The sequence below is a fragment of the Anabrus simplex genome, chromosome 2 (assembly GCF_040414725.1).
Source record: "Anabrus simplex isolate iqAnaSimp1 chromosome 2, ASM4041472v1, whole genome shotgun sequence".
In the NCBI taxonomy this organism is placed as follows: Eukaryota; Metazoa; Arthropoda; class Insecta; order Orthoptera; family Tettigoniidae; genus Anabrus; species Anabrus simplex.
Genome location: NC_090266.1, coordinates 156,431,831 through 156,446,133, shown reverse-complemented (window position 1 = coordinate 156,446,133; position 14,303 = coordinate 156,431,831). Strand labels below are relative to the sequence as shown.

General features: G+C 42.1%; 1 protein-coding gene across 1 annotated transcript in view; it reads left to right on the top strand.

The window, feature by feature from the left end:
- Positions 1-1,910: 1,910 nt before the first annotated feature.
- The window catches only part of LOC136863948 (mitogen-activated protein kinase kinase kinase 1), a 545,708-nt gene continuing 533,315 nt past the window's right edge, over positions 1,911-14,303 (top strand). Inside the window, exon 1 of the mRNA XM_067140398.2 lies at positions 1,911-2,030. The gene's annotated coding sequence lies outside the window, so the exon portion shown is untranslated. The remainder of the gene's footprint in view (positions 2,031-14,303) is intronic.

Here is a 14,303-nt window from a genome sequence, read left to right as displayed (position 1 = left end):
GCAGCATTGTATGTCTAATTGGGCAGTAGCCCCTGAATTCATCGTAAATAAGACTTTTTGAAAGTAGTATTAAGTATTGTAGAAATACTCTTCTTAAAGCAGCCTGTTATCCAGACACAGTAAACAGGGTATGTAGTGAAGCTTTTTCATGCTACCACCAAAGGAATCACTGTACAATTTACAGCCTTTACCGTCAGAGTACGAGACGTTTAGAGGACGTGATAAGCCGAGCAGACCTTGGGTAAAGCCGCAGCAAATTTGTAATTCAGTTATTGCAGAATTAGCCGAGCAAAGCAAAGAGCAGTGCCATCTCCGTACAGGCCATGAAGGTCCTGGGAGGGGTGGAATATAAAGGCTTCCACTATCCGTAACCTCGGCACTTGGTGTGGTAGAGTGGTTAGCTCTCTACGCCCGTCCGCCTTTGCTCCCAGGAATTAACCTGGTACTCATTTTTGGGGTAGGCTTGGTGAACCTCTGGGCCATATGCACCTCCGGAAGTTGATATATCGTTTCTTAAATTTTTTGACTTCTTGGTGGGGAATTGAACCCACGTCCTTCAGGGTAAACCGAGCACTCCTTTACCGCCTCGGATTTAGCCGAACACCCACTATTTTAAGACAAATACCCAGTTCTCGAACAAGAGGGATTAACCGTACGTGGTTGAAATCCTCGTCCTGGCAAGGAATCGAATCTAAGGCCCTATAACCATAGGTCGCTACATTGTCGATTCGGCCAAATAGCGGGCAAATAAGAATATGTTATAATAGTTGAATTTTAATGGAATACTGAATCTTCACAAGCCCACAAACTCCTTGGTAGGTTCATTAAGTTATTATGCCGTGGATGCCGTGTTAGAGCAATTCACTGAGTAGCAGATGGTCCTTAGTTCGAACCCAGGTCGCGCCGTACAATTTTACCTGCGTACTAAACATCCGTGTGGCTTGCACTCGATACATCATACGCGATCCCGTAGTTGGAAGACATACCATAATCATGAACGTAATTACCAAAATGAAGACTTCAGCTCGATTCCCGGGCGGGTCGGTATTTTAACTTTGTCTGGTCATTTCTCTAACTTGAGGACTGGGTATTTGTGTTCGTCATTACACACATCTTCATATACATAGGCCTACAACGCATCAAACTAAAAACAAACGCAAACTGGTATATTATGACTCGAACTTTTATTGAAAACTAGGAAATAAAACTATTTGATATGGATAAGTATATGTGCTACAAACTACGGTACCTGAAAATATTAGAAAAGGGATATTGTGCATATAGCGAATATTTTTTATTGGAAGGGGCATCTGTCTGTCTGTTAGGTCATCAGCCCAGAGGCTGGTTGGATCCTCAAATAGCACCACCAAAAGTTATGCGGTTATAAGGAAACCGCAAAAACAAATGGCAGCACCAAAATGAGGCGTTCTAGGCAAGACGAGGAGTGAGGTAGTTTGCCATTGCTTTCCTCACTGGGTCAGAAAATGCTATTGCAGCACGACTGACCCTATGAGCAACACCTTTCATAACACTCAGATGCACTAGTCGTGCTCTGAATGTCATTACTCAGCACCACCCATACCCCAGCAGCTTCCATATTGTCACAGCCATGGATGAGACTGGGACTTCGGTGAAAGCTACACTTTACTCTGGCCTGTGCCAAGAGATGGATACAAAAGTACTGTATCCATCAGGAAATGGCAGCAGGCAAGGAAGGGGCATAAAACGTCATAATTCTAGCGAGTGTCGAGGTGCTATTTTAGCTATCATCGTGTTGGTTGCCCTGCTATATCATTGTGCTTCGTTTGTTTGCAGGGCTGTGTCCAGATGGCGCTGGTGTTCGTGTAACTTGCTCTACTGTTTGGAATCTGCCTGGTTGGTCTGAGACCACAGTAGCGTTGTTCAGTGTACGGCAGTGAAGCTAAGGTTACTTTGGATGTGTTTTGTGTGTGCGTGAAAATTGTTTTTATCAAGTGCAAGTGATTACTAAGTACGAATAATGGAGTTAATGAATCTACCAACGGGATAAGGTAAGACCATAAGTTTTCTTAACTTCAGTCTTTTAATATGGTCGTGTCTTAACAATTCTTACCACGCCGCCACTTCATTTCGGGGCCATTTCAAATCAGAGCGTTTGTTGAACGTATGTTGCCAGTATCGTCGTAGGTGATGTTGCCAATTTGGTCAGCTCTCCCTTCGATTGCTCACATTTTATTTAACAGTATTCCCTTCATGTCATTGGAAAACTAATTCGTCTTGAAATGTTGTGGGATTTATCACCGAAGTAAAGCAAGTCAGTTTTCAGAAGTATTTGAGTTTTTAAAATTCTATGTCTTGACTCCTGTAATTGAATATCAGTATGTCATATTTATGTTAGTAATAGGCTGATGTCCCATTGATTCATACATTTTCTTCTCTTAGCGTTGGCGACTCGAAAATAGACCGTGTGTTTACTGAATTTTGTGCATATCTGGAATGTCTTGCAATACTTAGATTATAATTTGTTTTTGAAATTTTATTTACCAAAGTGACCTTTTTATGCCTCAAAATTCCTTCATTTCATATAAAGTTTAATGTATAATACTACAGCAGTTTCGTTAATATTGGAAGAGGACGTGGTTTTATGCGTAAACAATATCGCTATGTGGAGTGTACGGTATCCTATGTATTAAGGGCTGCTGTACCATGTATCATTCCAGCGTCTCTGCGGCGGGAGGGCGTGGAACTGCTCGTCCGGGTTAATGTGCTTTTCGTAGGCCATTCTCCCCTAGCCCGGAAGTCAGGGTTACTCGGCTTAGTAGTAGTAGTAGTAGTAGTAGTCTGAAATCATCAGAACTAGTTCTGAATTCTCATTAATATTTAAACTTCCGATGGACAGTTTTGAGTTGAGATTGATGCTTTCATGGCTCGTAATTGTTTTGAGTTATTTTTGTAAGGACACGTTTCTTTTGTTTTGGATTCTTGTTAGGGTTTACAGTTCAGAGACATTTGAAAACATGATCATGAATGCCGCACTCTTTTGTGATTGGGATTAGTGGGAGGTCCGTGGGGAAGTGGGGTCGGAGTTGTACTTGTCTGGCAACCTGTTGCATTTATTTCGTGTTATCTGAAACATACTGTTTCCTACCTGTTGCAGTGGGCAGTTTTGTACTTCTAAAATTGGTAAGGAAATATTACCCTGTTTTTTGTCATGTGGGATTTTTTGAATGATACGTCACGTCTGTATGTTTCACATTCCATGTAGGCCTACGTAAACCTGAATGTCCCGTGTCTTGATTTGAGATAAACAGTCACCCGATCTAAAGCTTTCAGTTCTTGTATATAGTTAAGCGTTGCAGAATTCCAGCATTTGTTCTGGGCTCTCGTTTTCTCTTACCATTGTAAAGTCTTCAGTCCCCAGCGTGGTGGATCCTTTGCCGTTGAAATATACTCTTCCAGTACTTATTAATTTTAAGTGAGTTATGCGAAATAACCCGAAAATTTCAGTTTACCTCCAGAACGTTGAGGAAGTTTACCTCCAGAATGTTGAGGAATTTCTGAAAAAATACAAATTGTTCGAAATATTTGGTATTTGAAGGAATAACAAAAATAATTACTTACCGGTACAACTAAATTAATAGCCCAAGTCAAACGAAAACTGTCAAAAACGTCATCTTTTAGGTTATTTATAATAATATAAGTTCTGGGTGATTTCAGTCAAACGAGTAGTTACGAAAATGTTACAATTCTTGAACTGGGAAGGGGAGTAAGGAGGCGAACTGTTCGATTTAAGCGGTTTTATTTATTCTTGTCAGAAGCACTTACAATGATTTAAGTAAATATATTAATAATGCATAATATGTACATGATGCATGAAAAATATAACATTGAATTGACAGTTCGTTTACACTTTTGCCGCCCAGAAGTTAGCAACATCGATTGCATTTGGTGTAGCATAAATCAGATCTTCCAGAGTACATGATGTAGGAAACTGACTACATTGGAGCAGGTGGGAGGACGTCTGCACTTCGCCACATTCACGTTGCGGCGACTCTCACAAATACTCCAAAAGCATTTGTGAGATTTAAGCGGTGTGTTCCGGGCTAAAAGTAGGAAGATAAAGTTGGAATTCAAGACGACTAACTGAGGCAAGTATTCGTTCATAGGAAGAAGAATTTCGAGGATGTTCCATAGATTTTCCAATTTCTTTGAAATTATTTAAGAAAATACTAGGTAAACAATACTGATGGAGAGTCTGCGACTTGGTTGACATTCCTAAATACAGATCAGTCGTAAAGTGCAACCCTTGTAAGGTAGACCCTTCGACGAAAGTAGTGTTCTTCGGTTCCGAGGGCCTCGGGTTCGATTCCCGACAGAGTCGGAGATTTTAATCATAAATGGTTAATTCCCCTGGTTCGGGGCCTGGGTATTCGTGCTGTCCCCAGCACCCGTGCAACTCTCTTACCACACTCAACATTATCCTCTGCCACAATAACAGGCAGTTTCCCGTAGGCTACACGGTGGATGGTGCACACCTTCGTCGGAGGGTCTGCCGTACAAGGGTTGAATCAGGCTAGAGTGTAATGTAACTACTACTACTAATAATAAAGTCATGTCTGTGCAGGTCATTTAGGCTCCTGAGGCAGTGGAAGGTTTCTACTGTTTCATAACCTGTGCGTTGAGTGTGAAAGAGTTGTTAGTTTTATGTCTGACTGTTTTTGCCCCCAGGAATTAACCTGGTATTCATTCCTGGTGTAGGATGAGTGAACCCCAAAGTCATGCGTTTCTCCTGGAGTGGGAGTCTCGTATCAGAATTTTTCGACTTCCTGTCTGAAAGTCGAACACGTCCTTCTTTTTGACCCGAGCACGCCTTTAATACCTCAGTTAGATAGCCCCTGATGATAATAATACGTTCATGAAAGTAAACATAATAATGGAATATTCCTGTGAAAATGCAAGTCTTTTTCAGCCATTCATCACCATTACGACAACTTGAATAACTGACTGTTAAGGTAGATTTCATCTTTCTTCTTGCAATATTTGTTGTGTTCCACATTATTTTACGTGCAATTTTCTGTTATCTCATTGATATTATTTTGTTATGTCAATTTTGAATCAGACTCGATCTTATTAACGATGTCCTTATAGATAAGGATAGTTCTTACTTGTAAACTTTGATATGCTGTCTAAAAATATTTTCCTGAATAACTACTATTCCACCATCTCATTTCCAATACAGAAATTACACCAAGGGACAGATGAAACTTACCTCTAAATGATTCTTCAAATGTTTTTATTTACATGACGGTGTGTCAATGCCCTTAGTTTAGGTGTAACGTTTGTCATTGCATGCAAGGAAGCTTACATAGTAGACGTAGAATTTTAAAAATTAATCACTTTTTAACTACCTAACACTAATTCTTCCTCTCTTGCTTTACAATTAGACTGAATCACCTGCTCAAAATCAGAGTAAAGCTTCGAACAGTACAGTGTATAGAGTGTCAATTGAAAAATATTGTTAGTTGATATTTTCTGGGACATAGACGAACAAAATGTGAGGACATAGTGTATGAATATGTTATCCCGAAGGATCGCTCTCTATAATTTCGATTTCTTGCTAGCCTCAGATTCTGCAATGGACTGATTTGTGGTCACAGTATGAAAATCTAAATGGCAGTGTTGCTGACAGTAATTAAGCCAGTTCTGTAGTATCAGACTGGACTCATAGTTCGTAGAATGACTTAATGAACTCTAGATTATATCGAAGTAAAACGTTTTGAGTCACAACTCAAATGAGAGAACTCTCGTCTTATCGGCAAACTATTTGTTTTACACGAGTTCTGTAATTTCAAATGACAAAAATTGAGCGTCCATCTTTCAGTGGATTTTCCTCTAATTCTGCTGTTATTCACTCGAGGCTAGTTTAAAAGCGTCAATCAGTTCTCTTCATCATAAAAATACGGATAAGTGTAGGTACATTAATAACCGTTCAGCACATGTTTTTCATGTTCACCTTAATTGTGAATCGGTAAGAAAATAAGTAATTATATCACATGTGAAAGTATTATTTTACATATGACGAAGGATTTAAATCTTTAAAATTTGAGGTGATTTTATACAGAAGAAAATTACCGGCACTTTAAATGGTAGTTGCTTTACGTCGCACCGAACGGATAGGTCTTATGGCGACGATGGGACAGGGAAGAGCTAGGAGTTGGAAGGAAGCGGCCGTGGCCTTAATTAAGGTACAGCCCCAGCATTTGCCTGGTGTGAAAATGGGAAACCACGGAAAACCACCTTCAGGGCTGCCGACACACGTTAAATGAGGAGTAAAGGCAAACACACAACTTTTGAACTATACCAACTTGTTATTATTCACCACGCAAACGGACACAGTTGTAGAAAAAATTACAGACTTTTTAAATATGATTTAATCACTTACAGAATAGGACAGGATTCAGTCCATAAGGAATGGATTTAATTGGAGTGTAGCTGGTTAAGATACTTTATCAGTGACGTGAACATAAGGAAAAAACTTGTTTAATTTTTGATAGGCTGTGTTAAAAAACGGCAGAGAAAGGAGGAGAAACATTTCTCTTCTGAGTGAAAGAAATTTAAATATCATTTGAGTGTGGGGGAAGGAGAATGGTTTGGCACAAGCCAAAGGAAGATTAGATTCCAAACTCTTGCAAGCAACGGTATGACAAAACACGAAAGTGGCAGGCAAAACGTCGCCTGTTGAATGTAATACAGTATATGTATTGTAAACTATATCATGCTACATAATAACAGAAGAGGGAGACAAAGCTCCAGGTTAGAAACATACATCACTCTGCTAAAATAATGATTCCAAATATAGAGTTTGGAATGTCAGAATTTGCTAACTGTTCGTCTACCCAAAAGTGCTTGAAACTCCACATCAGTGAAAATGAAATGGCGTATGGCTTTTAGTTGCCGGGAGTATCCGAGGACAAGTTCGGCTCGCCAGGTGCAGGTCTTTTGATTTGACACCCGTAGGCGACCTGCGCATGAGGATGAAATGATGATGAAGACGACACATACACCCAGTCCCCGTGCCAAGAGAATTAACCAATTACGGTTAAAATTCTCGACCCTGCCGGGAATCGAACCCGGGGCCCCTGTGACCAAAGGCCAGCACGCTAACCATTTAGCCACGAAGCCGGACTCCACATCAGTGCCCAGATCTTAATAGGATTTAGTGGAGTGAACATGACACAAGGATAAGAAAGAAATAACGCCGAAAGAAGAACTAAAAAAAAGACTCATGTAAGAATGGGGGAAACATCGATTCAAAATACATTGAAAAGTTAGTTTTCTCCAAGTCAAAATGGATATTTTTTTAAAAAACAAGGAGATGTTCAACCGAGTACTAGATTCTACTGTGTTTTCGACACTTATCAATATAATTGTGTTTTCCGAGCGAATTGGCCGTGCACATTTAGTCGTGTAGCGGTTTGAATCCCTCCATCGGCAGCCCTGAAGATGGATTTCCGTTGATTCCTCAGCCAATGCTGGAACTGTATCTTAATTAAGGCCATGATCGCTACCTTCCCAATCCCAGCCCTCTCCCATCCTTGCGTCACCGAAAACCATCGATGTTCAGTTTTGGTCCACCGGCCGAGTTGGCCGTGCGGTTAGGGGCGCGCAGCTGTGAGTTTGCATTCGGTAGATAGTGGGTTCGAACCCCCACTGTCAGTAGCCCTGAAGATTGTTTCCCATTTTCATACCAGGCAAATGCTGGGGCCACGGCCGCTTCCTTCCTACTCCTAGCCCTTTCATGCCCTATGATCGCCATAAGACCTATTTTTATCGGTGCGATGCAAGGCAGATTGTAAAATATGTCCTGTTTAAAAAGTTTACATACCGTAACAAATATTATAGAAGTCTTAATTTTCAATTTTTATATGTAATACATTTTACCGCGTCCGCCTCTGTGGTGTAGTGGTTAGCGTGATTAGCTACCACCCCCGGAGGTCCGGGTTCGATTCCCGGCTCTGCCACTAAATTTGAAAAGTGGTACGAGGGCTGGAACGGGGTCCACTCAGCCTCGGGAGGTCAACTGAGTAGAGGTGGGTTCGATTCCCACCTCAGCCATCCTCGAAGTGGTTTTTCGTGGTTTCTCACTTCACCTCCAGGCGAATGCCGGGATGGTATCTAACTTAAGGCCACGGCCGCTTACTTCCCTCTTCCTTGCCTATCCCTTCCAATCTTCCCATCCCCCTACAAGGCCCCTGTTCCCCACAGCAGGTGAGGCCGCCTGGGCGAGGTACTGGTCATACTCCCCAGTTGTATCCCCGACCAAGAGTCTGAAGCTCCAGGACACTGCCCTTGAGGCGGTAGAGGTGGGATCCCTCGCTGAGTCCGAGGGAAAAGCCGAACCTGGAGGGTAAACAGATGATGATGATGATGATGATGATGACATTTTACCGCAAGAGTTTTTTGCCAGGTGCTTTACGTCGCACCGACACAGATAGGTCTTATGGCGACGATGGGGTAGGAAAGGCCTAGGAGTTGGAAGGAAGCGGCCGTGGCCTTAATTAAGGTACAGCCCCAGCATTTGCCTGGTGTGAAAATGGGAAACCACGGAAAACCATCTTCAGGGCTGCCGATAGTGGTATTCGAACCTACTATCTCCAGGATGCAAGCTCACAGCCGCGCGCCCCTACGCGCACGGCCAACTCGCCCGGTACCGCAAGAGTTATAATGGTGGAGATATTCTCGAATTTAGATATTTATTAAGAAGTCCATCAACGGAGAGCATCTCTGATGTGGAAATATTGTTTATTCTTTATGATAACGATGGTGATGGTTGTTGTGATTGTTTTAATAAGCAGCAAAATCGCGTGATCATTTGCCCCTGTTGATGAAGAAGATAATGAAGATGATTATCGAAATGAAAACGTGGGAGAAAGAGAAGGGAAAAGAACCATAAAAGGATGGATTGATAGCCCGGGCCCCGAATGCTGTAATATCGCCAAGCCAGAAGAAAACAAAATGTGATGACCTACAATAAAATGTGCCATGCCCATAAAACTTGGCAGCAGTAACGTTACACTGACTGACTGTTGTTAGTTGAGGTATGCTTTGTATCTTTTGCTGCAATTACAAATAGTTACCCATCAAAAAACTAACAGACGAAAATAGCATCTGCCAAACATTCGATTTATGAGCTTATTTAGGTATTCATTTGGTCAGGTCGACATGTTTTTCTATTGCCGTCCTCGATCACATATTTCTCATGCAATGAAATACCATGATAATTAATCAGAGTTATTCACCTGAAGGACAACTCTGTTAGTGGAGAAGGTATTGACCCACAACCCTTTCTTGGGAGAACAGTACACCGGCCGAAAAGCTGCTCTTATTTGTGACGAAACCAAGTAAATTCTACATTATTCGGGAAGAAAACTCTAAAGCAAATTAACAGACTATGTAGGGATCTTAATTTTAATTATGGTGTGTCTAAGGTCTTCAAAAATACCTCAAATCAAAGGAAGGATCGTTTGCTTCGCTAAGTGTAGAATATGCAGCGAAAAATGTTTATTTTTCTTTTTGGAGAGGGAAATGATATTCCTTCATTGATATGAACAGCAATAGAGTACTTCAAGTCCAATACTGGGGCCACGGCCCTGGCGATTTTCTGAAGCTAGGCCCTAGCCTAAGTACTGTGGATTTTCACTTCATTTCTTATTTCATAGAAATTGTGGGATGGTAAACTTACCAGATTCAAGTATATACTTATCTTACCAAATCCTGAGCTGAAATATTTAATGGTACCACGGTCATCGCTATGATTACCTAGCCACTGAATGTTAGCTTACATCTGTTCTTGATTAACGTTATTTGTTTTATGTCTCACTAACTCTTTGTATGGTTTTCGGAGACGCTGAAGTGCCGAAATTTTTGTCCCAAAGGAGTTCTTTTACATGTTGGTAAATACCGACAAGGGGGTACATATTTGAGCGTTTTCAAATACCGCCGGACTAAGCCGGGATCGAACCCGCTAGTGTTACTTTCCACTGTCAAATAAATATTTAGGTTTTCTGAATCTACACTATACATTTGTACCGTCGATGACAATACAAAAACCGAGCGAGTTGGCCGTGCGGTTAGGTTTGCGCAACTGTGAGTTTGCATACGGGAGATGGTGGGTTCGAATCCCACCGTCGGCAGCCATGAAGCTGGTTTACCGTGGTTCCCATTTTCACAGCATTCGAATGGTGGGGCTGCCTTCCGAATTCTAGCCCTCTTCCACCCTTGCGTCGCCGAAAACCTTCAGTGTGTTAGTGCGACGTTAAACCACTAGCAAACAATAAAAATAACCAAAAACTACAAAAAGACTTGGATTTTTATTCTTTTCATAACCTTTTTCACTTTCTTCGCACATACTAAGAATGTGATCTTGAAAATATTCAGGTTTATCTAAGAGCAGAATACACCAAGGCCTACGTTTAATCGTTGAGTTCTTTATATTCTCGATTTCACGAGCAAAGAACCATAGAATTTAGGAAGTCATCAATTTGGCTGAAACGTGTCTGTGATGTTACCAACAAAATTATTGCGCGAAAACCGCTTCGTAGGTATCTACTGTATCTTTGAGCATAGGCTTTCCATTATGTTTGGGTGAAATAAATTCAGCTGATTAGGATTGTTAGGTATTAATTCATAACTATTACAGCTATGATACTAGAGTAGAAGAGAAGTGATAATACATAAAATTTTATTATTGGTAAGTATTTGTTACAATAACGGGAAGGGTACTTGAGTGATATCGTCACTGACTTGCCACCATTGCGGCCACTGTTCGAATGCCGGCAGGGTTTTTGAAATCAAAAGTAACGATTTTGTGGTTCGGTTTCTATGTACCGGTACCTGTAATGAGGTGTCATGACTATGATGACTGTTTTTTATAGCAACTATGTAAACCATCAAGCATGGTTGCTGTTTTCGTATACGATACATTAAATATGTTCAGGATGACAGTAGTTACGAACTAAAGCAACTCTTAACAACTGCGAACCATGTGATCGGGCCGATGACCTAGATGTTGGGCCCCTTTAAACAACAAGCATCATCATGTGACCTTGCCGCGGTGGGGAGGCTCTAGCATCCCAGTGAAGCTGATATCCGAGCCGCAGGTGGAACCACATCGGATGGGTATCTGTCGAGGGAACAGACTAACCAGTGGTTAATCGAAAAGGGGGTAGCAGCTTTTCGGAAGTTACGAGGGTGCAGTCTAGATGATTGACTGATATGGCCTTGCAATAATACTCAACGTGGCTTAGCTGTGTTGATATTGCTACATGGACGAAAGGAACGGGAAACGACAAACGTAACTAACTACCGAGAACATCCAACTCTCTGTATGAATGATGTACTAATGATGGCTTCCTTCTGGGCAAAGTATTCCAGAGGTGAAATAAGGTAAATGTACCAATAGATGACACCCTTACCTGGCAATGCCAATAGGTGAAATCAGTCTAAACGTCGTAACACGAAGGAATTTCCACATTCCAAGGGTCGGTAGATGCAGAGTGTGTATCGGCCCGTAATTGGTCCAACAGCTCTGCACTCTGACCGGCCAACCGAGCTCTACCGTGGCTCTACGCCTCTGCATTCGGGAGACGGGATAGGGCTGGTCCTCACGGCTGGCCCCAACCGTCAGCTGTCCTGAGAATGGTTTTCCATGGTTTTCCATTCTCCTGCTCTAAGGCGGGTTTTTTGCTAGTTGCTGTACTTCGCACCGACACAGAGAGGTCTTATGGAGACGATGGGATAGGAATGGGAAGGAAGCAGCCGTGGCCTTAATCAAAGTACAGCCCCAGCATTTGCCTGGTGTGAAAATGGGAAATCACGGAAAATCATCTTCAGGGCTGCCGACAGTGGGATTCGAACCCACTATCTCCCGGATGCAAGCTCACAGCTGCGTGCCCCTAACCGCACGGCCAACTCGCCCGGTTCTGTGCGACGTAAAGTCAAGTGTAAAATAATAATAATAATAATAATAATAATAATAATAATAATAATAATAATAATAATAATAATAATAATAATAATATAATAACCCTTACCTACGTTGTTCTTCGTTAACCTATTCGTATGCTTTACATATCAGCTGTTGACTTTGCTTGCTTAAATTTTTAGTCTCCTTTCTTTTCTTCGCAGAACTGCTACTACCACAGTCTCTACTACTACTAGGTTGAGTATCACTCATGGCTACCAAACCAGTACTATTTGGTGGAGTATCAGTGCTACTGATGCTCGGTTGAGGATCGTTTGTGTGCACTGTCAGATTTAATTCAGGATCTTATGATGTTCATTTCCAGGTTTGATTCCCACGGCCTCCACATTATTTCATGAAGCTAAATGAACAACAATACACTTCACACATATTAGTTAATGAAGTGAATATTACAAGGCTTTCAAACAGCGAACAAACACGTGCGAATTGTCCGAGCCGGAAAAAGAGACTGACGTCTATTGTAATAAGAGGTGCATTGGCAACAGAGCTCTGTGGATTTCTGTTGGGGAATGAGAACTTCCGTGGTAAAGCCCACTACGGTCATAAATCACCCCGTACTGGGCAAGCAAATGGCCGAGAGATCAAACGTTTGCCGAAATGTTTGAATGCCGATGGGTATGCGTTGCCCGTCTCAGCTATACCTTTACCCTAGTCTCCCATTCGGATCTCCTGGTGGGGACTACACGAGAAGGGGCAGTCATCAGGAAGATGGATACTGACATTCTGCGCGTCGAAACGTGGAATGTTAGAAGTTTGAATCGTTGTGGTATGTTAGAGAATCTGAAAAGGGAGACGGATAGACTAAAGTTAGATGTAGTTGGTATAAGTGAATTACGTTGGCAGGAAGAGCAGGAATTTTGGTCAAACGACTAAAGAATTATCGACATAAAATAAACGGGAAATGCAGGAATTGGTTTGTTAATGGGTAAGAAAATAGGGCAGCAGATAAGCTACTGGGACCAGCTTAAGTGGGAGGATTATTGTTGTCAAGATAAACACCAAACTAATGCCCACCACAATAGTGCAGGTCTATATGCCTACTAGTTCAGCGGAAGATGAAGAAATCGAGATAATAAATGAAGAGAGAGAAGATTGAGTACACTTATGTTCATAAAAAACAGAACACCTTGAAAGTCTAGAGCAAGGAAGTTCATATTCACAAGACATATTCATTAGTATGTTCTGCAGAAACGATTAGCATTTCAATCACCTAGGTCCAGCATGTGCCCTGTTACCTAGTAGGCACTTGCTTCTCCGTGGGCACTGATAACTTGGCTTATGCGTGATGGCATCGACGCGTATAAGGCGCGAATGGCGTCCTGGGGTATAGCTAGAGCCCTGCATGGATATAGAAAATATCATCCGCACATCTTTCATTCGCATCCGCGAATGGTTATCCGCATCCGCAAACGATTATGCGCGGATATTATAAATATTTACCTACAGTATATTACACCCAAAGTACTGAAACTGATAGATCTGTTAACATAATACAGTAGGCCTGGCACCACAACCCCTACAGTCACAGCTTTATGAGGGATTTTCTCTTGCGACAACTACTGACGTATTGACCTTCGTTCCTCCTTTCCACTAATTGCGGGCAGAAGCCAATTAGGCTTAGGTCAGATTTACGGTTTTATGATCTCAATGCTCTTTACATATCACCATTCTCCCATACCAATGTTAAGGGTCGCCTAACTACAAGCAAAGGTAAGAGTATACCTGAGTGAAAATCAATAAACATCATTATGTGGAGATTATGAGCAAAATTATCCGCACTGGCGTACAGTTTGTATCCGCCAAGACACTAACTTCGCGAATATCCGCATCTGTGCGGGGATCTAGGTATAGCCATCCATGCTGCATTCACCTGGTTCCACAGTTCATCTTTGGTGGTTGGCATTGGGTCGCAGCGCCGTACCCGTCGTTTCACCATATCCCATACATTTTCGATTGGCGACAAGTCCGGTGATCGGGCGGGTCAGGGCAACAACCTGACATCCTGTGACAACAAGAAGGCACGAGTTCGTGCAGCAACATGTGGTCGCGCATTGTCCTGCTGAAATATGGCGTCTCGGGTATCATGCAGAAAGGGTATGGCTACGGGTCGCAGGATGTCATTCACATAGGTCAAACTGGTCATAGTGCCCTGGACACGCACCAGCTTGTGATTTGTGGTTGTACCCCATAGCACCCCACACCATAAGGCATTGAGTAGGCGCTGTATGCCTTGTGCGAGTGCAGTCGATGTGATGCCTCTCCCCTGTCTGCGGCGAACCGA